Genomic DNA, 27890 nt, shown 5'->3' on the forward strand with positions numbered 1-27890 from the left:
CTTCCGAAGGATGCCTCTGTGGCTTACAAGTATGGCTCTGGTGTGTTAAGAGAAGAAATTGTGGAGACCACTATAATGCTGAAGCAAGGGTTCATATGTATGCAGCTCCCAGCTATTGAACACATTTGACCCCCAAATGACAGAGTAAATGAAAGCTCTTTTTTAAAGTAATGCAATCAGTTCAAAAATATTGTGCTAATAAAGTTATGCATTCTAATTGAAAGATTTATGGCAACCCATTTAGTTGTTACTAGGTTATTTGTGACAGACAGATGCAGAGTAACCTGATTAGAGTCAGCATTGTGATGACTTGTAGCTACAGAGGGGAATAAAGCTTCAAACCATTGTCACAGTCCATTCTCTGAAATGCAATTGGAAGATGATTTAAAGGAACATATGTGACACAAGTTTTGCAGCTGCCTGCTAGAGGTTTTCACAGGCAAAACACTAAAATAACTGGAACTCTCTCTTTGGCTGGTTAACTTTTTATTCATTTTTCAGGTTTGCAGATTAATTTGGAAGACATTTCCTAAAAACAAAACAAACACCACTACCCCACTCCAAACCAACAATGCTTCTATGCTGATTGCTTTCCATTCATTTTACATATTGTTTCTTATATTAGAAGTAATATATTTGGTAATGGAATTAATGGATGATTATAATATTGGCATTTTTGTTGAACTTGATGAACATACAAAAACTGAAAATAACAGAGATGCTGTTTTATAGATGCATCTTTGAATAATATAGTATTAAGATTTAGATGTATAGAATAAATAACTGAAATTTTAGATGTGAGACTTTAGTAATACCATTATTGTGTATAATAGAATAATGAATGTTGGAGGTGGAATGAACCTATTAGATTATCACTCCGTCCCCTCCCATTCAAGAAATAGGCATGTGATTAAAAATGAATGTATTTTTATAAAGATGCAGATCTATTTTAATTGTGTTCCTGCTCTAAGTTATATTGTAAATTAGCATAGTTGTTTTGTTTTCTTTTTTTTACTCATTTCATAGAAGACACATAGTAACATTATATTTTAATAACATTGTAATACCATATGTCACTGTAGTTCTAATTTCTGTGCACCAGGAGACAATGTACCTGAATGCTTCTGGGTGAATATTGGCTGATAAGCAAAAAAATGATCCAAGTTAAGTCTCAGTGGTAAATATTGCTGTAACCCTTTCTAATTAATACAGGCCTTTTGCTGTCATGTGTCAATCTGTATCAGATTCAAATGTGTCATCAAAGTAGGTGTCAGAGGAGACCAATTTGACAGAGCTACTGTTTCATTGAGAATTAAATCATTCTGAGGACTAAAACCTTATAAAATGGTACACTTTGTTTACTGTCATTGATTTAAACAACACTTCATTGGTGCTAGAGGGTAAAAGACATATGTTCATCTGAAGGCACTGAAGGGTTAATTTAAGAATCTGACTAATAGGGTGTTAGTGGATTCCAGTATTTATAAAGTGCTTGCTGCAAAATCTCTTTTGACCCTTGACTTTTAAATTCTGCAGCGTTTATCCTCCAGAGTATAAAGCTTTCTTCAGCAATTTGAAACACTTGGTAAAGAATGACTACTGCTGCAATGCTAGGCAGGAAGAATATATAAATATATATATATATATCTTTTAAATTTCTGAGGCGGGAGATTGGGACTGGGAACCAGTGTGGGGTTGGGGAATGTAGGTGACTGGAGTCCAGGGTGGGAGGGGCAAGGGGCAGATTGCATGAGGAGCCAGGAGAGAAAGGAACTGTGACTCGGCTGGCCAATGAAACTGGGAACAAGGATCTGTGTGGTGGAGGAGAACTGGGAATCATGGGGCCAGGAGACTGGGAGTGGCGAAGACACTGGTTGTGACAAGAAGACTGGAGGAATGAGACTACGACTTGCTGGGAAGAGGACTTGGAATGGGATGAGGAACCCCAAAGAATGGAGAGTGGGACTGATTAGGTGTGGAGAATGAGATTGGGATAAAAGGCTATGGTGAGAAGAGGCAGGACTGGGACAAAGAGAGGCTGGGGGGAGAAGGCTGAAGCAATCAAGTTTGGGAGGAATAGGCAGAAGAGTCTGCGGGCATATCCCTTCCAGAGACTGAAGTAGAATTCCAAATTTCTGAGTTGCACCATTCTCACCACTGACACTGTCACATCCTATTTTAGTGCTGGTCCATGCAGAGGATTGGGCAGTTCTATTTATAATTAGTAAAATCATTGAAAATGGTGGAATTTTTAAAGGATGCCCTTGTTTGTATGTATGTATGTGTGAAGGCATTAGAACTGAGTTGCCAGTCACCAGAAGCACTGATCTTACCCATAACATTTAGAGATCCTATGCACTTGTAAGCCATTCACTTTCACCACAACCTTGGACATATATTAATATATATTTATAATATAGAATTGTGGGTAGCATGTGTTGGGCACCAAAATGGTGAAAATAGACGTTCATTATTTGTCCATTGTAAAAATCTCAGTGAAGGAGAGAGATAGGGGTCATAGAATAAACACAACTTCATTTAAATCAACATGGGCAGGGCCTGGAGATAATGTGCCTGAAAATGTTAATCTTGGGGTTGTTGTAATAGTCTTAACATTAGTGGTCCAGGATCGTCAGCTGGTGTAAATTGTCACAGTACCATTAACTTCAGTGGAATTTGTAACATTTTGGTGGTCAACCTAGATCTATAAGGGGTTGTACCACTGCCTGCCATGCAATTCCAAGTACCTTAGCAGCCCTGACACCAAGGTCACATCTTTGCTTCCACCACCCAGTTACTTTTTGCGGAGTGACCCAAACAATGTCTCAGTCCCAAATTTCCCCCAAGCCATCTGCCAATGTGACAATCAGCAGAGGTTCCCAGAATTCTGCTACTGATACTCTGTTACTCTTCTCAGCTTCAGCTAGTGAGAAGTTTCCTACTGCTAAACTGTGTGACATCTCCCTTTAACTCCAACTTGTCTGCCTTGCCAGCAAGCTCTTGAGGACTCTACCAGCCCAAACTTTGCCTTGAGGTAACTGCCCGTGAACCCCAACTCCCGAGTTCCCCAAAGACACCCCCTGCAGCATCCACTCTTTCCTGGAACACTTACAGAAGTTGTTCATTGCCCTTTAAAGAGACAATACACTGCAGCGCCTTAATTTAGCTGGGGTTTGACAAACTGGTAGGTTTCCATCACAGCACCTGAATTGGTTTATAATAAAAGTAAAACGAGTTTATTTAACAAAAAGACATAGGATTAAGTGATACCAAGTATAAGGAATTAAGGTAGAATGTGTTATAAACAAAGAATCAAAAGTAAAAATACGCTTTCTAATGGCTAAGATCTAACATAACAAGCTACAGTCGTTGTTCAAGGTAGTTTCCTCCCTATCTTCCTTTTCCGGCAATGGCTGTGATCTCCACAGAATCCAAGGCTCTGATTTTCCTTGTCTCCTAAGATTGAAGAGTTTGGGGTTCCTTGCCCCTCTCTTTACAGTCCAGGACACCTTTGAAAGTATATCTGTCAAAGTTGATTGGCCGTGCTTCAAGACTCAGGAAGGCTTTCTGGGGGTGCAGTCTCCATTCCCCATTGTGACTATCAAGTGATTGCTTTTTCTTTACTTGCACTCCTGATTGCAGTTTGCCTGACATGCAAATGTGCTTTCCTTTTTCTTTAGTCACACCTTGCTTAATTTACATGGGAGACACATTCAAGCAGGTGGAATTGCATTCCTTTGTCTGGGGAAAAAAACCTGTTTATCAACTCCTGCTTGTGTGCCTGGTTTAAACACCTTTTAGTCGTAATTACAGCACGTCTGTATAATCCTTTGTGGGTTGATCATACATCGCACAAGAATATTAACGATCAGTGAGTTATTAGTTTTCCAATGACACATTACATGCCACCTTTTGTGTATATATCATGACAACAGTATGTTAGGTGTAATGAGTGTGTCAGGCCTGACAAGAGCTGCTGACACAGAGTAATGTACTTTTGTCAAAGGGTTATGTCCATGTACTTCACTGAAGATCTGGCTCAGTGTTTTTAGAAGATACATACAGCCCTATGGTCCACATCTAATACTAGAAGTGGTGGTGTACTGTCAGCTCCCATTCATTTTAATTGTAATTGAAACTGTTGGACACCCTGCAGGAGGAGTTCAGCATCTTGCAGGATTAAATGAAGAATATTTCAAACACAAAATCCTTCCTTGAGCATTAAAAATTCAGATTCCGTGTTGAGCTTTGTTTTGTCTGCATCTTCCAAAATCACATTTTCAGATGCCAGTAGTATTTTGTTTGGAGAGGGAAACCTATTTGAGGGCTCTGCTTCGACAGTGTACCCTTTAAGTGCTTTTCCCATCTCTAAAATATCAGCGAGATGGAGAGACAGAAAAAAGGAGGACCTTAGTGACTACATTCACCAGCCCATTGATGAAATAGTCACAAAAACTGAATGCTGTCATTTTGTCTTTGTCAAGTTCTACAGGCCCCCAAAATTGCATTTGGAAGTGCTCATTTTTCTACCATTGACTTTGGCTACACTAAATTCACGAAAATCCAGTAGATTTTCTCTTAAATAAAGCATTTCTCACAAGCTGGATTGGTTCAGCTTTAATTTGCAGCCACATTATATAACACTCGGAGTGATTAAATGTAACCTTTCTCCAGTGGAGGATTCCCAGCTCAGACCTAGAAATGGAAAGAGAGTTGATTCAGCACCTGACTGACACCTCTCTTGGAGGGCTTGAAGGTTTGGAGCAGCCGTGTGCTGTTCCTGTGCTCTTTCAATTATAAACAAAAAATGCTGCAGTGGGCATATTGTGAATGTTCACGTCTCTACCTGTCAACACTTCTGAAACCTTCAGCACCCTGTTTCCTCGTGCTCCTCCTGATCAAAGCATGACCTGCTTACTAAGACTCTCATAAGCTAATAATTTAATAACAGCCCTGAGCCAGAAAACAAAGGGAAAGACAGTGTAGGAGGCTGGCTGCTAATTTCTCTCTCACCATAATCAAATCAGTACAGCTATCCAGCCAGGACTCATAACCCTTAATAAGTCACTCTACTCGATTAAGAGAAATTGATTTTCCTCCACCATGGATCATAGTGATTATGATAAATCTGGTATCTGCTGCTCACTTCCTTTTCTCCCCTGCCAGTGTCCATTTGTTTGCAGGGTCGGCAGGTAAACGAGCTGGAGAGATGACACCATGTCATTATCTGCAGTGGGTGTCAGCAGTCTGACAGCTGTGGAATTGAGTGGTTCTACAGATCAGTGCAGAGGCCAGTTGTGAGGGTCTCACACAGCAATTACACACTTCTGACAACTGTACTGACAGCCTTTAAGTGCAGGAAACTATGGGGCAGAAATTTGTAATTGCAATTAGTTGAGGAAGTTGTAGTTGGTTATGGTGTGATGGTAGTATGGGGGCCATAATTTAGAGGTTAGCCAAAGTGAGGGCAGATGGGAGGGGGGGGGGGAGAGTGTTGGCAAGCTGCAATGTTTTAGAAAAAAAATGTTGACTTGGTCTTCCATCTGAGGTTACCCATGCAAATAGTTCTTGACAAGGTTACTTTTTTGTTGTGTTCTCTTTCTACTTTCCCTTTAGCTATATTGGCAGTAGAATCTTTAATTGGCTTCTTTCTTTGCCCAGCTGGACTTCTGAGGAAATAAGTAGGGCAAATTTGCAATGTAATTCAAGATGATTTTTAAAATTTGCCAATTTAAAAAAAAATCATATTAATTATAATTTTGGACTAGTGTAAAAACAAAATAAAACAGTTAATTGTTCTCCCTCCACCATACTTGCCTGTATGATGGTAATATTAACCCATTCCAATGTCTCACCTGTTGCAGTGGACCATAAAACCAATCCAGGGAAAACTAGTCAGTCACATGGTTTTGGCTTTTCCTATTTATTTTGAGCTGCTAAACTGATATAAAAGATAACTTATTTACATATACATATAAATATATAAACGGACAACATTTTCAAATGCAGTTGTCTGAAGTTAGGCTCCTAAACCCATATTTGGGCACTTAGGTAAGTGTCTTGATTTTCAAAACTGCTTAAGTGCCTTGTAGATGACTAAAGGAAACTAAAAATGATTTTCCCTCTCTGAAAATTTTCAGAGTCTTTGACCTTGGCAATGTTTGGATTATATCTTATAGAAGTTAACTGAATAAGCAAAGTCAAAATTCACTAGAATCATCTAGTCCAATCTCCTGCATAATGCAGGCCATAGAACTTCACATAGAAATTCCTCTACGGATTGGATGGAAAGATGTCCAATTCTGATTGAAGGCCAGATTCTGGTCTTTTACTCATCTTGATTAGGAGCTTATTCCACTAGTAGTTACTCAAAGACTGCATGGGGTGAAGTGTTGACTGCATCCCACGGTAAGTTGTTCTAATGGATAATTAAAATTTTGCACCCTATCTCCAGTTTGAATTTTTCTAGCTTCAACTTCCAGCTGTTGGCTCTTGTTGTGCCTTTTCGTGAATAAAGCATCTTTAAAAATAAGATGTCTTCTCCTAACATGCATACTTATGAACTACAGTCAAGTTGACTCTGAACCCTCTCTTTGATGTGTTAAGTATATTAAGCTCTTTATGTCTCTCATTGTAAGATATAAACTGGCCGTCAGGAAGTTTAGACTTGAAATTAGACGAAGGTTTCTAACCATCAGAGGAGTGAAGTTCTGGAACAGCCTTCCAAGGGGAGCAGTGGGGGCAAAAGACATCTGGCTTCAAGACTAAGCTTGATAAGATTATGGAGGGGATGGTATTGGTATGATAGGATAGCCTAATTTTGGCAATTAATTGGTCTTCGACTATTAGTGGTAAATATGCCCAATGGTCTGTGATGGGATGCTAGATGGGGTTGGATCTGAGTTGCTACAGAGAATTCTTTCCTGGGTGTCTGGCTGGTGAGTCTTGCTCACATGCTCAGGGTTTAGCTGATCACCATATTTGGAGTCAGGAAGGAATTTTCCTCCAGGGCAGATTGGCAGAGGCCATGGGGGTTTTTCGTCTTCCTCTGCAGTGTGCTTTCCAGGATGCAGTCTCTCACCCCGTAACCGTGACTGACAACCTATGTTTCTAGAAATACGAACTTCTACTGGCTGTATTAAAATGCATGATGTTGGATTGTGCCCAATTTAACAAACAATTCAGATCACCTTGTATAAATCATGTATTTTATGTTTATTTGCCAGTTTGTGTCATCTGAAAACTTGATCAGCACTGATTTTATATTTTCTTCCAGATTACTGATAAAGATATTGAATAGTATTGGGGAGATAACTGATCCCTGGAGGACTCCACTAGAAACACATCCTCTCATTGATGATTCCCTAATGAAGAGTGTATTTTGAGATCTGTCTTGGAGGCAGTTTCAAATCAATTTACTATATGCTGTATTGATTTTGAATAGTGCTAATTTTCTAATCGGAATGTTATGTGGTCAAATGCCTTGCTGAATATTCCATTATGGCTGTTTCCTTTATCTACCAATTTCATCAAATAATATCTAATTTGTTTGGTAAGACCTATTTTCTATGAAACCACATTGATTCCATACTTTGAAATGTATCTCTTGACAGTTATCGAGTTTTCGGCATCTCTTGAAACTTACTTAGTTTCAACAAGAGTCTCAAAACTTTCATTTTTGATTATTGGACCTTCTGGCTTCAGTTTTAAAAATCGTCTTGGCAGAGTAGACCTATCTTGGCCCACAATACTGTTTCTGCTGGCTGCTTTTGAACATGTGCTGCTCATGTTCCAGTGGGCAAAGCCAGAGTGTCTTCTACAATATGCCAACACTTGATTGCACTACTGAGAGTGTTTTAAATCTCCTTAAAACCCCGTTACTGGCAGGATATATTGGAGTGAAACTGGAATACTGACATTTTATTAGCTGGGGCTGGTGGCGAGTATCCTAGATTACTTTCCCTGCCTGAAAAAGTGTGTACCCTTCAAACTGCTTCCTTTCTCAGTGCCAAGACCACACAGCAGTGGTGTAGTAATGATGTATTCCTTATTTAATAGAATGTGTTGATATTATATTAGTAATGACAGTTTGAAAATAAAATGGAAAAGTAAAAAAAGATACCATATTATTCCCCCCAACATATCCCCATGTGCCCAAAACCTGCATAGAGAGCTCTTTGCCACCTCCCCAGGCATACTAGGTATTCCTGTTCATTTTGGTCATTTTAGCTGACTAAGCAGACTACTCTAAATCATACTAGTGGCTAGATGGTGCCTTGAGCAACCACACTATCAGGGGAACCCGGGGGGTCTGGCTTTCTGAGGGTATGTCTACACTGCAGTGTAAGCCTTGTGTTAGGAGAACTAGAGTTACAGACACTGGCTTTGTTAACCTAGTGCTTGAGTGTCTACACTCATTTGTAACCCAGGTTAAGAATTGTGGAACCCTGGGTCCCAATCTGGAGCTTCAGCATCTGCACTGTATTATGCGGGCCAGAGTCCAACCGCCCAGTATCCCAGATTTTCTAGAGCCATCCTAAAATGTTGCTGCTCTAGACATTTGTTCATAGTGCAGAGTGGGAAAACTTGACTGTCCACCAAAGATGACTGTTCAGAGGATAAAGTTCACTTGTGGGATTGTGGGATACCCTGGGTCCCGGCTTAATTCAGGCTCAGACCCTCCACCCCTGTGGGGTCCTAGGACCCTGGGTCCGAGCCTTGAGTTAGCATGATTTCTGTGTAGATGAAGGGGGGGTTAGGCTTGAGTCTGAGTTTGAACCCTGGGCTTACATTATTGCAGTGTAGACATACCCGGAGGCTGAAGAGGATTTCGAGAGAATGAGGTAGAGAGAGTGAATGTTAAACTCCATCAGCAAAAACAGTTGTTCATCCAGGATACCTGCCAATGATAATACAGATACCAGTTCAGTACATGCGAATATTAATTTGAACCTTGCCTGATACCATTATTTTTTGTACTGCCAAATACGTATATTTGTTGTTGAATGGCTCAGCATCAACTAAATGCTAAAGTTCCATGCTATGGTCAGTGTAAGCATATTGTTTGTTTGCTTAAAGATCTGTAATGATTAATAGTTAACAGCACTTGATACTGCAAGGTTGAATGCATTAGAAATGCCAGAGGTAAGTATGAAGATAAATAGGGAATTTAAAAGGTTTTTTTCCCCCCTTTGTAAACAAAATGTTAGTCACTAGGCCGAACCAAAGGTCAATATCATTTGTGGGATTCCTGTTACCCTAGTGGAAATTCCAGTATTGTTATGATAATTCAATTGGTCTCTGTAAGTTACTACTGGTATCTCTTGAGGTGGGGAATAACTTATTTGTTATTGGAGGACCTTGGAAATAGTAGAACACTAGATCCCATTTTCCCTCCCAAAACCTAGATGCCAACTGGAAATAATAAAAACAAGTTTACATTTTTTCCACTAGAATTTCCATTAGGAGGAAAAGAGTATCATAAAATCATCAATGGCAGGACATGACCCTAAAGCATTGATTTTCTCTTAGATAGACATGCCCAAGGGTGGAAGCAAGGAAGGTACAAAGAAGAGAAGAAGCCTGAGTATCTAACTAATTTAATTTTTCAAATAGTCGCTAGTATTTCAGTACTCTGTCACACACAGACACTGAATGAGAACAGTGTAAGTTACAAAAACACAGTAGATCCAACCATGTTTGAATTTGTTTATTTGTTTTCAAAATCTACTTTAAACCTAGGTTGAGAATTTATGTGCTAAATTATAGCCCAAGCAAACTATTATGGTTGGGTCACAAGCCTTTGAATGATGAGTTCAGAGTGGAAATACTCAGTCTTCAGTCTAGTCTAGAAAATATTGCTATGGAAATAAGTCATATATTCAACAAATATGACCACAAAGGAATTTAAGGAATGGAAGACAAGTACAACTCAGTTGAAACCAACAAGATCTTTTCAGATTGACACATTTCCTAAAACAGTTCCATTAACGCATTTGACACTCTAAGCTGAGTATAGGAGCTTGGGTGGGCATTTGATGATTTTTGAGGTATTTACTCTATCATTAGAATGTTGATTAGAAACAATGTGGTATATAATTAATTAAATGTTGGTAAAGTACGGCATAAATGCTGGCTGTTATACAAGAAACTGTACGTTTAAGAACAATGGTGCAAGAGTTCTCATTATTGTAAATAATTTCATTTACTTACAGGGTTCTGATTTTACTTAAAGAGAATATATTACTGAAGAAAGGTGCAAGACTGACCTGGTGCCTAAAGTCCTGGCATCTCTAGGTGTGATAGCATAGTTCTGGCTCCATGCTCTTTAAATTCTGGGCAGAATCTTTTATGACTGCCAAAAATGATACCACCTGTTATCAGCTGTGAGTTTAAATTTTATTAGTAATAGTAATTATCTTGTACTACAGTAATGCTTGTAGGCCAGGTATGGTGATCAGATGTCCTGATTTTATAGGGACAGTCCCGAAATTTGGGGCTTTTTCATATATAGGCTCCTATTATCCCCCACCTCCTGTCCCAATTTTTCACACTTGCTGTCTGGTTACCCTAAGACCAGGGCTCCACTGTGCTTGGCATGGTACAGCCATAACAAAGAGACAATCCCTGCCCCTTGCTAGTTTACAGCCTAGATCATGTGATGTGGACATGTGTCCACTCCAAACTGGCCTGTGACCATATGGTTCACTGTACAGCCTTCAAATCTACATCTATGTTGAAGTCTGACTTAGCAATACTGTTATAATAAATGAATAATGTAGTGATGACACACTGCAGAACTGCCCTACAACAGAACATTAGGAATGTCTAGCAGTAAATCTCCTGGTTTGCATGGGCATTCTTATTTTAGTGAAGGCTTTGAAAACCATTGCAGTAGGCCCTCTTCCCCGTTAAGTTGGACAGCAGCAGAAGCTGCTTCTCTCAAGTCACTTTTCTTCACTTGTTTTGATAATTATGAATAAAGGTCAATCACTTTCCCATCGAGGCAGATCCTGACAGCTTCATATGTCAGCTAGTGAGCTGACATATGCTTGTCAACATAACCCCCACCCCCAACCTCAAACCCTAGGATATATCTTTACTTCCTCGTGACCAGCTGAAAGTCAAAGCCAAAAAAAGGAGGTAGAGGTCAGGGTCCCCTTTAACAGCCACATATATATATGGTGCTGGGGAATATTTCTCATTTTAAGCTCTATTAATGGATAATTACATTTACCTTGTTAAACGTATACAGAGAGTATTCTCAGAGAATACAAATGCTCAAGTTAAAACATGCACTTGTCGAGGTCTTCACTTAAAACATGCACTTGTCGAGGTCTTCACTTGAAGTGTTGGTTTTATCAAATCATTTCCCAAAATCAGAGGGTAGGTTTTTTTTTTTAAAAAATAAATATAAAATATTAACATTTTTCACACAGTTATGTTTAAGGCTTTAGACAGAGAGTTTAAAAATAATCTTGTGTTAGCAAAAAGTAGATTGTGTTTCAATATCCATTCTTTGTATTATAGCAGAGCCTGGAGTTTCCAACCAGTTTTGGGGCACCATTGGGGATGTGGTGGGGGATAGGGACAAGCTGATGAAAAAGGGAGGCCTAAATTATCATAGAGTAAATTATTCACAAAGGGATAGATTTTAACTAGCCCTAATGTAGCTGTGCATGGCATGAGGTGGTGCCCTCCACATCCACATTGCATTCTGGCTCTGGGTTCTCAAACAAATGGCTGGAGCAAAGGCAGAGTATTAGCACTTTCTGCTTCTTCCCTCACCCACCTTCTTTTCAATGCACTGGCCAACAAAGCTGGCTGGGCATGAAGGGAGAAGTAAGCCTGCACCCATTTCTGGGCAGTAGTGGGAATTCTGACTTTGAGTCAGATCCTTCATGTGCTCGTCCTAAGATGCCACAGCCCCGTGCCCTTTACTTACTTAGGAATGAGTTGAAAGGCTCAATCTAGCCCATAAAAAGGATCCACCAGGTTGTGAATAGAACTACTGAGGGACTGCAAAGCACTGTATATATTTTGGGAGGCAGTTTCACAGATCGGGGCCCAAACAAAGCCCTGTCCTGAACTAAATGTGACTCTGGAACAAATGACAATGAAAGCCCATTGAATGGAGGACAGGGAAATGTAGGAGAAGTAAATAATGTCTTTGCTGCAACACTTTACACCTGAAGGGTCCTAGACGGTATTTTCCAAATCATTACACACCACTGAAATGTAACCACCTCTGGAATGAAAAGTAACAACTTGCTGAGCATATACAACACTACTCGACAAGTTGTCAATCAAAACAATATAGGGCAGAGTTGCTGGAACTAGAGGTGCAGGGGCCGCATCCCCTGGCTTGAAGTGATTTCCATCATACACAGGGTTACAGTTTGGTTCAAGGCCTCAGCACCCGCATTGTTCCAGCGCCTCTAGTATAGGGAGCAGTTTAGCAGAAAGTGACAGCCAGTATCGTAAAGCTGTATCTTCCTCTCATGACACACTTCATTGCTCTCATTGGGGTACCTCTAATGAGGTGAAATTGTAACTTTAATTTTAACCAGTTACCTCCCCTAAAATTGGTTGTCTGGATAAAAAAGAACATTGAACTCCCTTTCTGAAACTCAGAGACTTTGTTCATTTCATTTGCTGAAAGCACATTGGCATGCATGCACCTTCGTAAAGTTTTAAAGCAGGGGCGGGCAAACTTTTTGGCCTGAGGGCCGCATCAGGTTTAGTAAATTGTATGGAGGGCTGGTTAGGGGAGGGAGTTGTGGCCTGGCCTCCACCTCCTATCTTCCCACCCCCCTGGGACTCCTGCCCCATCCAACCGCCCCCTTGCCCCCCGTTCCCTGGTGGCCCCTCTGGGATCCCTGCCCCATCCCCCCCCACTCCCTGTTCCCCTGACTGCCCCCGGACCCCCGCTGCCATATCCAACCCCTCCTCTCATTCCTGATGGCCCTCCGGGACCCCTGTCCCATCCAACCACCCCTTCTCCCTGTCCCCTGACTGCCCCTGGAACCTCTTTCCCTGACTGCCCCCTGCCGCCCCATCCAATCCCCTCTCCTTCCTGACTGCCCCCCAGGACTCCTGCTCCCATTCAACCTCCTGTTTCCCCCCCGACCACCATCCACACTCCCGCCCCCTGACCACCCCGAATTCCCCTGCCCCCTTACCACACTGCCTGGAGCACTGGTGGCTGGCGGCGCTACAGCCATGCCACCCGCCTGGAGCCGGGCCACGCTGCTGCCACCGCCACCATCACACAGCACAGAGCACCGGGTGAGGCTGGAGCGTGCAAGCTAAGGCAGTGGGGGAGGGGTGACAGCAGGGGAGGGGCCGGGGGTGAGTCTCCTGGGCCAGGAGCTTGGGGGCCAGGCAGGATGGTCACACGGGCCAGATGTGGCCCACAGGCCGTAGTTTGCCCATCCCTGTTTTAAAGGGTTGAAGCCAAACGACACCCTTTAACTTCGTTGGTAATTTTGCAATGAAGACTGCCTTCCCAAAACCTTCTTGACGATGTGCTCCTTGGTGTAAATCAGCTTTGTTAAGAACTAGGCAAAACTTCTTGTTGAAGCAATGTACATTTTCAAACTTTCTCTATGCAAATGGATCTGGTTAAACAGCCTTATCTTCCATTCCTATCCACCCTGTGTTCCTAAAGAAGCATTTCAATCATTCACCTGTCGTGGTGTCCACAGAAATAGAGTAAAAGACTTGCCTGGCAAATACACAGGTATTTTTGTCATTTTTCTCTTTTTTCCCTTCAGTTATTCATTATGGTAATGGTACTTTGTGATGTGCAATTTCTGGATTTATGACCCTTTCTTGATAAGCGTGAATCCAGCCTGCATGTGCATCTTTGATAAGGTTCTAATTGGATAGCGGTGACCTTTCTGAATGTAATTCAGGGAGGAAGATTAAAAAGCAGTCCAGAAAGTGACAGGTTTGGGACAATAACATATGAATTCGGCTCCACTGGCAGGCAAGAGATGTAAGCCATGATAAATTAGAGGCAGGCCACGCAGCCTTGCTGAATGATTGTTCATTTCTGCTACATCCTTGGGTAAAATCTATTGCATGAGTAGTGCCAACAGTGCCATATTTGGCCTCTACACCACATTGCTTGTTTGATTTTCCAGCATCTGCAATTAGTAAACAGCTAATATAGTTTCACAAGGCACTGAGAATCACATACTGAATTAGCAGCACATACACTTTAGTGATACAGTCCCTTAGTGCACTAGTGCATTCATGTATTTACTCTCCACATTAAGCAATTGCCAATAAGAGCTTTTTGCTGTCATTTATACAACTGTAAACAAGTAAGCAGCTTCATCCAGTGTATCCCAAGTTGAAGCATTAGTCCTCTCTGTAACTAGTCAGCCACCCATTTCTACTGATTCTTTTTGGAAATTCTGAAGCTGACTGCATGATTTACAATGTGTTCTGTACTCTGCTTGGTTAGAAATGATTGGAGGCCTAGGATAATAGGGGAAGGAGATGGGAGAAGGGGACGATTTCCTCTCAGTATACAGAAAACCTAAATAACAGTAATTGCCAATTTATATCTGAGGTGAAATTCAAATATAAAGGGATGAGCTTAAAAGTTAGAAAACAGGCATACACACTGGAAGTTGAATCATCAATTTCTTACTACATTGCTAGAAAACTCTTTAGATCTCTAGGTGAAATCCTGGTCCTATTAAAGTCAATAACTTTTTCCTATATAAAAGTCATTCGATAACTTTTTCCTATATAAAATATATTGTCTTTTTTTCCCCCACTTTCTGTAGTTGAATCTTGATTGGAAGTGAGGTTAAGGATAGCGGGATGGGAAAAATAGCCAAGCCAAATATCGATATCGTTACAGAAGTGTTTACCTTCTACAGTATCTTGATTTTAAATTCTGTACATTTTCCAGCAGTTCTCACTGCCAGTTATTGTGAGGTGACAAAAAAACATTAGAGTTTGAAACCTTTCCTCAGTGGTGCCAGAAGTGCTATCTGTGCTGTGGAAAATCTGAGAAGATCAAAGTGAAGGAAAGATCTTTGTCATTACAGTAAACCTCTCTATGAATAACCTAGTTTTTAAGCTTTTAAGCCATCTCTTTTCTGCTTCCTTAATATAGAGGGAAGAATTCAAATGAATGTTGCCTTGGCTTTCAAGATAAAATATAAGTGAAGAGAAAAATAAGTTATGAATATAAATGTGGTGCTGGGTAGCTGTGTGTGGTTAGGCTGGAGGTTACTGAAGTTGTAAACACAGATCTGTAGATTTCTTTAAGTTTGAAAGTTAACCCTTTTGGAAGAAAGAACTGATTTCTGAATTTGGAAGTCACAGGCTTACAGTAGACATGGATGCTTTTGGCTTTAAATCAGGTCCCCAATGTTAGTAATACTTCTTAGACCGGGAGACAATTATTTATTAATGCCCTAGCTCAATGGAGCATGATGATAAAAATGAGCAGTGGCTACCTCTCTGATCGTTTGTTTTGTCTTATTTTAATCTGTCTTGAAACATTTAAAAATGGGTCATGGGAAGAAGCTGTCAGAGGTTATAGCATATTCATTTGCCATTTGCTTTTAAATATTAATAATCTGCATAATGAAGGTACTTAAATGCAAATGGAAAACGAACAGGAAATATTTATTTGCTTTAATAGTTACAGAGCCTAAAATCTACAGGAAAGATTTTAAAATTAAAGCCAGATTTCAGTTAATTTAGCATGGGTGTGCTAGAGCAGAGTGGGCGAACAGGGACTCCTGTCCCTAATCCCCCTACCCACCCAGTACACCTGTCCATGAAGCACCATAATGTGACTGGCTACACTGGGAAGCAGGGAGACGGGGGTAGGGGGTAAAAGACACCTATATAAGAAAAAGCCCCATATATCGGGACTGTCTCTATAAAATTGGGACATCTGGTCACCCTAGCTCCGGCTATACCAAAAGAAGGACAGGAGACATTTGATATGGATTTTAACCAGGACGCAACTTTATTATATACATGTCTGGGACTACCCAGCAGATAAAGTGTACAGTGCAGGCAAATCCATGTTTATTCAAATCATTACCCGGGGCTTACACCAGCCCCGCTTCATTTTCCATCCAGGTCCCCGCCAACCTATGGCTTGGACCTTACCATCCACCCTCCTCATAGGAGGGTTAAGGTAGGCTACGAGAATGGGGGGCAGGCAGGGGGATTTGGCTCCCTGCCGTACCAATCATAGGAGACCCCAACCCCCTCTCCACTGTTCTGTTCCTTTATCTGGCACCTCCTTTTAAGTCCTTTACCAGGGCATTTATCTGGTCAGTGGATGCCTCCCCTATGGAGTACCTGCACTGGACATCCGCCCCACACTTACAAAATAAGTTGTGACATATGGCCTATCACCTTTTCTTCTTACCAGAAAAGGTCCTCCCTGACACCTGCTGTGGAAAAGATGAAAAAAACCTCACTCCACCCAAAGCCAATCTGGTGGTGAGGGAACCATTAGTTCCTAGCCCCCCTAAAAAGGAGCGACCAGCACAATGCCCACAGCAGGTCCTAACCCAAACTGATATTTGCCACCTCTAGCGGCGGGAGGGTGGGTACTTCCTTGCCTGCTGCTTGGAGAAAGGGCTTCCAATGAACAGAGCTTGCACCTTTAAAGCCTTCTGACCTCATATTCCCCGGGGGTGAGTCAGTGACATAAAGCTGACCACCACTCAACTTTTCTAGCAGTTTCTGACCTCCTTCTCTCCCCCTCCCCATCCTTCAGCAAGCCCAGAAAATGTTCCCCCCGCTTCAGGTGCGGTGCAGTCAGTGTCATACCTGAGAGTTCTGTGGGCAGTACTAGCCAGCCCCATAAGATATGTGCCTTGGCGGGGATGGGGGGTGAAGGGGAAGCTGTCACTATTTGGGATGTGGAGAATGCAGGGTTTGCGTTTTCAAAGGTGCAGTGAGTTGACCTTGCAGTACCCAGGAGGTTTATGCCTTGTAGAGGCAGAAGCCAAAACTTTCAAATGGGGATGCCTAAAATTAGGCATCTGACTAAGCAGCCTGATTCTCAGAGGTGCTGAGCTCCCACTGAATTCAGTGGCAACTCCTGGGTGCTCAGAAGCTTTGAAGATGAGGATAGTTATGTGGCTCAATATGAATTTAGGTGCTTAGTGTGTTCCAAGTTTGGAAATTTTTAATATAAAGGGCCTGTTTTTTGGAATTTTTTAGCATACACAATACCAATTGAATTGAATGTGTGGAGATACGGGAGCTTAGAACTTTCTCCAGGTACCTCTACCCAAACAGGGCACTTCCTTCCTCATAACCTGCAAAGCTCAGTCTCGTAGATCCATAATTTAGCCCTAAGAGGTCTTTAAAAAAAATCAGCATTTGCAAAGTGTTCTGAAAGCTTGATTTCTGAGATCCTATTGTATTTCCTATTCTAAGCTGCATTAACCCTGACATCACTGTATGACAACTTTTGGTAAATGTTGATTTCTGTGTGAGAACCACTGAATGTGTTGTGGGAGAGCATATAGAACAATTAATGACTCTTAAGGAAGAATAGCTGATATTCCCTGAATAGGTAAGTAAAAGAAAATAACATACGATTAAAGAAAAACACACACAATTTTAAGGGTCAAATCCCTTGCTGGTGTAAATTAGTGTGGTGCTGTTGAAGATAATAAAGTTGCACCAATTTGCACCAGTTGTGAATTTGGCCCTATATTTTCAGTTACCTTTAAGAAATGGTATCATATTTTCCTCCTTGAATTTGGATACAAATATACTTTGCTTGCATGACTAAGCTTGAGTGAACATACGCATTGTAATGAAGGCAATGTTGACTCACATACCAGTAGCATATAGGCATCACCAAGAGTTTTGTAAAACAGCTATAGTTTTAATTGCAAAGGGTTTAGAAGTTTTGATTTGTTCTTTTAATTTCACAACTTAAAAAAACAACAACCTTTTAAAGGAAAAGAGGGAAAAAAAAGAAGCTTGAAGTGAATGTAAACCAACAATGGTCAGACTGTAAGTGTAGTTAGTCTCTTTTTCATGGGAAAGAGAGAGATTGCATACTACTCTCTATTGTAGTACTGTACTATAGAATCTCCTTATTCTGCAAGGAAGGTGTTCAAATGGAAAACATACAATGTGCACAGAGCCATTTATTTTATTATGAAGTTCTCACTGTTAATGATCTCTCCACTTTCAAAAGAATGAGGGTTTGGGGGAGTGGAGGTAAACACATGGTGATTGCATTTGCCTTTCCATGGAAAGTAACTAATAGAAATGCAGAATCTGCGTCTTAGATGCATCTTGAGTTGCTTACCCCAATGCTTCAATCTTATGGGGCAGAAGGACAGCTTTTTCTCCCCAGTAGGCAAACTCTCATACTGTTGTTGTGTCAGGAGCCAGAAAAATCAAAGAGCCACCTACTGACCCTTCCTATTGTCTGGCCTTGTCGTCTTCTATCAGTAGTGTGCCACAATCAGCAAGATACATATGTACCTCATGCTTGCTTGGGGTTTGGCAGACCCCTGTCCCTTGCACCTGTTTGCTTATGCATGAGCTGTGCATGTTTGAATTCAAATAGCTGCCAGGGGGAAAAGGGTGGGGGGAGAAGTCACTGTCAGAAGCTTTTCATTATCATGCGCAGAGGAGCAAAGGCAGAGAGGAGACAAGAGAAGCTCTGGGGGAGTCCACAAGGGTACTGTAAAATGGGAATAGATGTGGGCAGTTAATCCTAGAGTATTAGTTAATAAATTAACTGTATGTTTGAGAGAGAAGATCATTTTTTTCTGGGTACTTTCATTTGCAGCCTCTTTCTCTTATTGTAATAGATCAAATAATTTTGGAACAAATTCCACCACCTTTACTCATCTTGGGTATCCTACAAGTAATGTCATTTAAGTGCTGAGTAAAATACTACTCTGTGTGAGTTAGGATGGCAGAATCTAACCTGTTACCCATTCATCTGTACAGTCTATAGGCCTGATTCTGGTTCACTTACAGCAGATATTGGTGGAGTTCCTTCTGATTTACACCAGTGTGAGTAAAATCAGTATCTGGCCTGATCTAGTTAATATCTCTTCTGATTAATTTTGTTAGCTGTGTTTCTTGTACAAAAGCCTGCATTGAAAGGAACCCCCACGTGTCTATGCAGGGGCAGAGGGATGAGCAAAAAGCTTCCCCATCAACTTGTAGTACTGTGCAGGTGATGCTCACTAAGGTGCTACTTTATGTAAGAATAGCCCAGAGCCACGTGAGTAAATACTGCAGGATCAGACTCATAAATAGTTCATGCAAAATAGTGGCTAGTGTATAGCAAATACTTTAGAAGACACTAAAGCATAGGATCTTATAGTGAATAAACTAAAGCATATATGGAAAAAAATTCAGATGTGCTTAAATAGCTTAGGATCATAAGTCCTGTTTTCAAAAGTGACTCAGGCACTCAGGAGCTTAAGTAACCAAAGTCAGTGGGACTTAGGCTCTTTGGTGCCTAAGTTACTTTCAAAATGGGACTTAAGATCCTAAGTCATATAGGTGCTTTTGAGAATTTTACCCATATTCAGAAGTCCAAGAGGAAGATAGAAATGTTAGGTGTTAATATGCAGCCTACTTATGCTGACTACTTGAATTTTGTGTCTACCCACATATTTAATTGCAGAGCTATTATGCTATTCAATTTTTTATGATGCAGTCTTTATAACTAGGTGTGAACTGGTGCAAATTTCATAAGATCATAAAATGCTACAAATAGGTTTAAAATAGTGTTTATTTTTATATGAAATGTGATATTTTAAAAAAATGAACGCCATTAATAATAATGAATTCATATTGGTGTTCTAAGTATTACCTTCTGAAGGGATTTTACAGTAACATTGGTATGTTAAATGTAATTTCAGAAAGAATTTTAGCATAGTAAAATTGTTTTATTTTATATAATTTGTTATTGCTTCATAAAAAGCTCCAATATGTATATGGAATGTGACTGAGCTAGTGTTTGCAATGAGTGTATTCCAGTGTGTTTTCCCTCCAGTCCTTTGTCTCATACAGCTGTTATCTGACAAAAGGGAAATAAAGAAGGGACAGGACAAATTCCTGTGGTCTATCCCATGCATTCTGCTATGCTGGGAAAACGTGATCTATCCTTTTAGTAAGAAGAAAATATTTGAAGTTTAGCATCTATGAATTCAGGTGACAAATTCTTCCCCCACCCCCATAAGACACTTAAAGTTGTCACTATTTCTCTGTCCCATGCACTTTGAACAAATGAACAGTCTTGAACTTTGTACAGAGAGTTGCCGTGCTTGGGCAGAAGGCAGTACATCTGCAGGTCCTTGCATGACTAATTTTGTGTCAGCAACTGATTTTATTACCATTTAAATAAGAATTAATAATAATAGCTGTACATTTGCCAGATGGCTAATTTGATAAATTTTAAAGTGCATAAACTTAAAATATTTAGCTTCCTCCCTCCCCCCCCACTCCTCCACAAGAGCTACTTAAATCCTTCAAATCATGATAACCAAAAAGGTTTTAAACTTCATGGTACAATCTCACTTGCTGCATTTCATCCAGTTATCTTCCAGCAGAAGCACATTATAGCCATTTCAAAAGAGATAGGTAGCTTGTTTGTACATTGTAGGACTGGAAGAGCAATAAGAAACCTGTCAATGGGCGAGCAAGTCAATGTGTGAAATTCATCTTGCATTATTTCCCTTTACAGTGGAACCACTCACCACAAAGCCACAGTGTGTGTGTGTGTGTGTGTGTGTGTGTGTGTGTGTGTGTGTGTGTGTGTATATATATATTCATTCCCTTGGGGGATTTCCCCTGACATAGGGGGAGTCCCTAACAGCTCTAGTTTCTACAGCCAGCTCTGCTTCACCCTTTCAGGCATCCTCAGCTCAGGAAGCATGCCAGTGAAGACAATGCATGTATATCAATGTAAATTTTGGATAAGCCATCAAACTAAGAAGATCCTTTCAAAAATTTTAAGATGGACTCTGATTTTTCCCTTTGTTTTATGATATTTTTGACTATTTCAAGTTCTTGGTGAATACTATAAGCAAAGCTGCACTTATCCTAGCCCTATAATCTTGACATTGAAATTCTACCAATAGTTTGCCCTTTTCAGTACTCTGATTAAATCCTCTTTTTCTTAAAAGTTTATTCTGATAGGTTTCAATCATAGTACAGTTGTGGACCTGTTCACTTAAGTACTTAGACAGTAATCAAGCACATAAATCAAATGTTTGGAACCCCAGCGTATTTTACAGATCTTCCAAACATTTTTGTGCAGACAGTAGTATTTTGTATAGATTAGCTACAGTGCCTTTGGGGATTAGTTTCCCTGCACTTGCTGAGCTTTTCTAGTGAGTGTTTCCACATGCTGAGAATACACACAGATGCTTTCCTGGCCTCCAACCTGTAAGAAAATAAATTTATCAAGAGTCCAATACTGGTCACGGGAGGGCGTAAATTCCCACAGGTCAGTATGGCTTATACATCTTTTCAAGAGATTTAGATCCTTTTGCTAGCATTACTCAGCCTCAAACATCCCTCTCATCCAATTCACAGCTTGAACTTCCTTACCTACCAATATATGTGTTTGCTGCCTAAAAAGCAAACTGTTGAAGGATTGCTTTAAGAAGGGTAGATTATTGGCTTGGTTACGTTCAGCCTTGTCACAGACGTGATCTGTATAAAATATTTTGGTGACTGGATCTTTCATTTCTGGTTTATCTCTCTCCCTCCCCTCCAACTCTTGTGTTTCGACTGTCAGTTAATGTTGTCTTTCTCCTTTTTGCTTTGCATGCTGCATGTTTACTTCTTAGTTTAATCCCATTTAACTAGGGACGTAGTCAATTTGAAAAATAACAGTGAACCATGTAAAAAGCAGGAAAGCAAGAGAAAATGCTTTCTTACAAAAATGTGAAAATTGGTTGGTTTCTCTCTCTTTCTTTCTACCCCCAACTGATTTTTCCTCTTCGCTGGATGTATAATTACATCATTGTTTCAGTAATGTGAAAGAAAAATTAGATGCAGGGGGAAAATATCTAAATGCTTTTTTTTTTTATTTTTTAAATAAGGAATTTAACTAAACCACTCTAAAGTCCCCTGCTGGGCTCAGGCAAGCTGAAATTAATTCAAGACAGCAGATAAAAATTTTAACCAGCCCGAGTGGAGATGACGGATGTGACAGCTCTCAGTTAAAATGTCTTTTAGTGGCAAATGCATGCGTATTAGTCAAGTGATGTGACATAACTGTCCCGGGTGAGAGACGATGAACCAGTGACCATTTGCATTGAGAACAAAAGAAAATACTTAAAACTAAAACAGAAAAAGGGGGGAGGGAAATAAGTCAGTGTTTTACACACAGTTTTTGATGGTTGTTTTTTGTTGTTGTTGTTTTTTTAGTCCCTCTTCATCTTAAAGGGTTTTGAGAGCGACAAAAAATCTTTTATTCTGAAGCTTTTTCTTTTCTTTTTGATAGAAGAATTCAAAAACCGGGACAGATGTAACTTGTTTGAACAGAGGAAACCAAGGGAACATGGTCTTGAAAACCATATTTGTTGTTTTTATCACACTGAATTAAAAAAAACAAAAAAAAAACCCAACCCCCCCATTCTTACTCCCCCCCAAAAATGCAGTATGGTGTACGTTAAATAACATGGCTTAACGGAATACGTTCCATGAGCATTTTCTTTTGTGAGGATGAATTTGGCTCCTTCAGTGCTTTTTTAGGATAAGCAAATGTAGAGAGGTTATAATATGAGTTGGGTTTATTAAAGGATCACCCAAGATTGCAGTTCATTGTGAAACAGTGCAGCAGTTTAAAAAAAAAAAGGAAACACATATAAGAAGGAAATTATTTGCAAAGAAAATACTTCAGAAACTGCAGTCAGTCAGTAAGTGAATTAACCATGTGAAAGTCATTTTTAATATGCTTTAGGAGCAGATGTTACCAAGTCACAGTAGCTCCCAGTTAGAGCTGCCAGAGTAATTGAGTTTTCAGTATTATTCTGCTTATTTTCCCTATTATAATCAAATTGTATTATCATAATTTTGTTATTAGGGGGCACCTCTCACTGTGTACCTCAATAACATTCAAGGCTGCATATGCAATTTACTATACTTGTTTTTACTTAGGGTTGGAGGAACTAAAATATTTTCTAATACCACTTCAGTACAAAATAAGATATACTCAGAACCACAGCCATAGAAGGTAAGCTACAGAGAAATTCTTTTGAAGGTAGGACTTTAATCTCAAAAGTCAGGTAAAACTGGTCAGACATTTAGTATGGCATCGAAAAGATTGTATATACTCACAGTTTCTCTTGACTTTCCACATAAGAATGTGTATAAATGAATTACCAGTGCCTGTGTTTTAACAGCTAATGTAGAAATCTATATCTTGTTTCAATATTATATAATATTTCAATGTATATTAGTATATAGCCTTGTTCAATATGCCAGATTACTGTTTATTTTATATGAAATACAATATTCTATAAAACAGTTTTAAAATACTGAATAAAGTACTCTGGAAATAAGATATAAGAAGTAGAAACTGGAAAATGCTGAACTACTCAAAAATAAACTGAGAGTCAGCAAATTGCAAGCTAGCCATTAACATTTTAACAAGGGTAGCTAATAACACTGCAGGTTTATTACCTACAGTATGTATATGAGCTGTGTTTTTCTACAGTAGTTTCACCTCTATTCCATGACTCCTGTGAAAATAGTAATTAAAAAATTAGAAGTCTGAGGTTCTGCAAGCTTTTTTCAAGAGATACCATCTCTGTCAAATCGCATTAGTATAACTAAAAAATTGTGAGGCATTTGGCCTTATTGTAGGAAGTGGTCAGCCTTTAGGTTGATTCACTAGCATCGACCCCAGTTCAATTATTAATACATACATCAACTCTCCTTGAAAATTTAACAGTGTCCTTGTTCTCCCACGTTCCCTAGAATGGCTGGGATGATAGCCTTGGACTTCGGAGGCCTGGGTTCAAAGTCCAGCTCTGGCGTAGTCTTCCTGTATTACCTTTTGGCAAGTCACTTAGTCTCTCTTTGTCTGAGTTCCCCATCTATAAAATGGGAATAATAGCACTTCTGTACCTCACAACAGTGTGTGGGGATAAATGTGTTAAAAATTGTTAGGCCCTCAGATACTATGGTGTTGGGCGTCATGTAAGATAGCTAGAAAATAGCTAAATGATGCCTTTATAGTTACTACTAATCCAACACTGTTTGGGCATGAATTATGGGAGGATTACAGAGGCAATTCTCTGGATCTAAAGTAGGTAGGTCACAGAGGTGTCTCTGGTTTCTACCCTGGGATTCATCGGGTCTGGAACCCTGACTTGCTGGAGAAGAAACATTCAAATGACACAGATTTCCAATTTTATATAATTTATCAGCTAAACTAAATAACTACTCCTGGGGGAATTCTGCGCTACTGAGTGTGTGCATAATTAATGAGCTGTGCATAATTTTATTTTTTTGCACAGAAAAAAGATTCTGCTGAAATGTTACAGCAGTTCTGCCTTTTGCCCACCAGAAGGAGCTATGGCGATAGAACAAAGCAGCAGCTCCCAGCCAGCTAGAGAAGAGAGAGAGCCTACTTTCTTTGCAGTGCCGGTCAGGAGATATGAGCAGACAGCAGGGCCGCCCAGAGGATTCAGGGGGTCTGGGGTCTTCGGTGGCGGGGGGCCCCGCAAGAGTTTTCCACCCCCCCCAGAGCAAGTGAAGGACCCTGCTCCAGGGGCCTTGAAAAACTCTCATGGGGGCCCCTATGGGGTCTGGGGCAAATTGCCCCTCTTGCCCCCCCCCGGGCAGCCCTGGGAGACAGAAAGTATGGGGTGCTGGTGGGGGGTCAGACGGGGGCTCATAAGGGCTAGTGGGGGAGGACAGACTGGAGCAGGGGCTGAATGAGAATGGAGGCACAGGGCCATGGGGGAGGGAGGTGCAGGGCCACATGGTGATGTTGGGAGGGCTGCAGAGCTACATAGAAACAGGAGATGGCTGAGTGGGGGCACAGACACACATGGGGATAGGGCAGAGGGTACAGCGCCACATAGGGACAGGGAGATGGGGTGTAGGGCCACATTGGGGTGTGGGGAGTAGGTGTCTGAATGGGGGTGGAGAAACACATGTGGACAAGGGGTGCAGGAACACATGGGGATAGGGGGCAGATGTGCCTGACCGAATGGGAGAGGCTAGGGGTCAGCCAGGGTCTACATGGGGGAAACTCCCTAACAATCCCTCCCGCCCCCACAAAAAAACTCTTCCATACTTTTCCCACCCATACCCAACAACCCTCCAAGTTCACACCTAGGCTTCTTCACAGCAATTTACTTCCTTCTTCCCCCTCTCCTCTGTTCCCCCTCATTCCTCATTTGCACTGCTTCTGAGGGGTGCAGGAAATATGGTTCGCTGTTGTAGTTTAAATGAATTATTTCTCAGAGTTCTGTATTAATGTGCCTACTAAGGAATCTATTTGTCAAAAAACATTTCCTGAATCTTTTTTGTTATCTGCATTGTTACAGACCTACTTGCTGACAGGTACTTTGAAATAAATGATCAAAAACTAATTGAAACTGGTGTGATTATATTGTTGTTTTGCCAAATAAAATATGCACAATTTTGCAGAATTTTAAAATATAGTGCACAGAATTTTTAATTTTTGGTGCAGAATTCCACCAGGAGTAAATAACAAAGCAAAAACATAAAATGAAGTACATATAAACAAACCAAATTAGAATGAGTGGGCTAATCTCAAATGACCAAATTAATCTAATTATCAGGTTGATTAAACCACAGTAAATCAACAGTTCCTATAAGTTTTATATAATAATATGGGAAGGAGGCAGTATTGTTTAGTTTTAATCCCTATAAGTAAAAGATATTATCAGTCTTAGTGCTCGTGGCAGTATTTATATTCCAGGTGAAGGCTCATTCAGGGAAGGACAAATCACTCCCAGGTTTAAGTCAATGTTGAGACTACATATCTGATGCCAATTAAGGCAGCAGGCCCAATTATAGGTGGTTATATAATAGCCAATCTCTAGCCCCTGTTCCCCAAATATAAGATTATGTGAAACATGCCAGTACAATTCAATATAACAGCTTGGTACATTTTAAATTCAAATGATAAATTTAGGTGAAATAGCATGATTTCTCAAGATTAAATGTACAGCTCCTAGGTGTGTGTTCTCTTAGAGAACAAGGTTGTTATACGCAGGGTTGTTTTAGGTGTTTAAAGAACTATTTTATATGCATCATTCACAGATAAATTCTGTGGATTCTAGCCACACCCACTGCTGTGCACACACACACAGATTCACTGACAGCCCTTTGCTGGAGTTTAAAAAATAAAAAAAAAATGCTGAAACACGAAGGTAGAGACATCCCTATATTAATACAAATTGGAAAAATGAGCTGAACTAAAAAGATGGACAATAATGAAGAATGCTTGGCATGACTCTAGTGGTCACCTGCAGGATGCTGGTGGTGATTGGACAGGTTAGCTGGTTGTCTGATCATATATTTTCATGTAAGTGGTCTTGCTAGCTGGATAGAGGTTACTTTCTTGTATATGTTGAATCGTAGATCTTGTATGTTGATGGACCTCTTCCCCTCAATGACCAGCTGGGATGATGGAGGTTGACCCCAGGGCTCTTTGTCATGCATGGTGGTCAGCAACTATCATTACTAGCAGCAGTCACAATGACAGCCAGCAGTGGTTTGAAGCCAATCGCCAGAAGCAAGAAATAGCTTTTTCTTTTCCTTCCATTTTTGAAGATGGTGGTCTTCTTCCTCCTCAAGATGGTTCTTCCTCCATGAGAACTCATCAGGAGTTTCTTTAGTGAATCAGGAGGGGGCACTCAGCTTCTGAAGCCACTGGCATCAGCAGTGTGGTTTGATTAGATCACCTTTATGCAAAGGTGTATAAGAAACTCCCCATTCCAGTAGTGTGTGGCTCAGAAAGTCCACAGAACCTCTCTTTCATTCCCCCTCTCCCTCTAAACAGTCAATCAGCAGGTCTGTTAGGTATGTTGAGACTTTTGAGTTCATAGGTCAGTCCACAGACATTATCTCAACCTTCCAACAAAAGTCTCATGTCAAAGCTACTAAAAAGTGGGTATGGACATCTGAGGAAAAGCTTGATTGCACATAGGCTAATTAGGCTTCAACTGGAGTATCGTGTCCAGTTCTGGGTGCCACATTTCAGGAAGGATGTGGACAAATTGGAAAAAGTCCCGAGAAGAGCAACAAAAATTATTAAAGGTCTAGAAAATATGATCTATGAGATTTGGGTTTGTTTAATCTGGAAAAGAGAAGACTGAGAGGGGGACATAACAGTTTTCAGTACATAAAAGGATGTTACAAGGAGGAGGGAGAAAAATTGTTGTTCTTAACTGCTGATAGGACAGGACAAGAAGCAATGGGCTTAAATTGCAGCGAGGGAGGTTTAGGTTGGACATCAGGAAAAAGTTCCTAACTCTCAGGGTGGTTAAGCACTGGAATAAATTGCCTAGGGAGGTTGTGAATCTCCGTCATTGCAGATTTTCAAGACAAGGTTAGACAAACACCTGTCAGGGATGGTCTAGATCAGGGGTTCTCAAAATCGGGACCACTCAGTGGGTCACGAGGTTATTACATCGGGGGTTGCGAGCTGTCAGCCTCCACCCCAAACTCTGTTTTGCCTCCAGCATTTATAATTATATTAAATATATTTAAAAGTGTTTTTAATTTATAAGGGGGGGGTGTCACACTAAGAGTCTTCCTATGTGAAAGGGATCACCAGTACAAAAGTTTGAGAACCACTGGTCTAGATAATATGTAGTCCTGCCATGAGTGCAGGACTAGATGAGCTCTCA

The 27890-nt window shown here is 40.5% G+C and overlaps 1 protein-coding gene across 17 annotated transcripts in view; it reads left to right on the forward strand.

The window, feature by feature from the left end:
- ROBO2 (roundabout guidance receptor 2) overlaps positions 1-27890 on the forward strand; it is a 620357-nt gene that overhangs the window by 86867 nt on the left and 505600 nt on the right. The gene's annotated exons all lie outside the window — the stretch shown is intronic.

Source organism: Mauremys reevesii, linkage group 1 (genome assembly GCF_016161935.1).
Source record: "Mauremys reevesii isolate NIE-2019 linkage group 1, ASM1616193v1, whole genome shotgun sequence".
NCBI lineage: Eukaryota > Metazoa > Chordata > Testudines > Geoemydidae > Mauremys > Mauremys reevesii.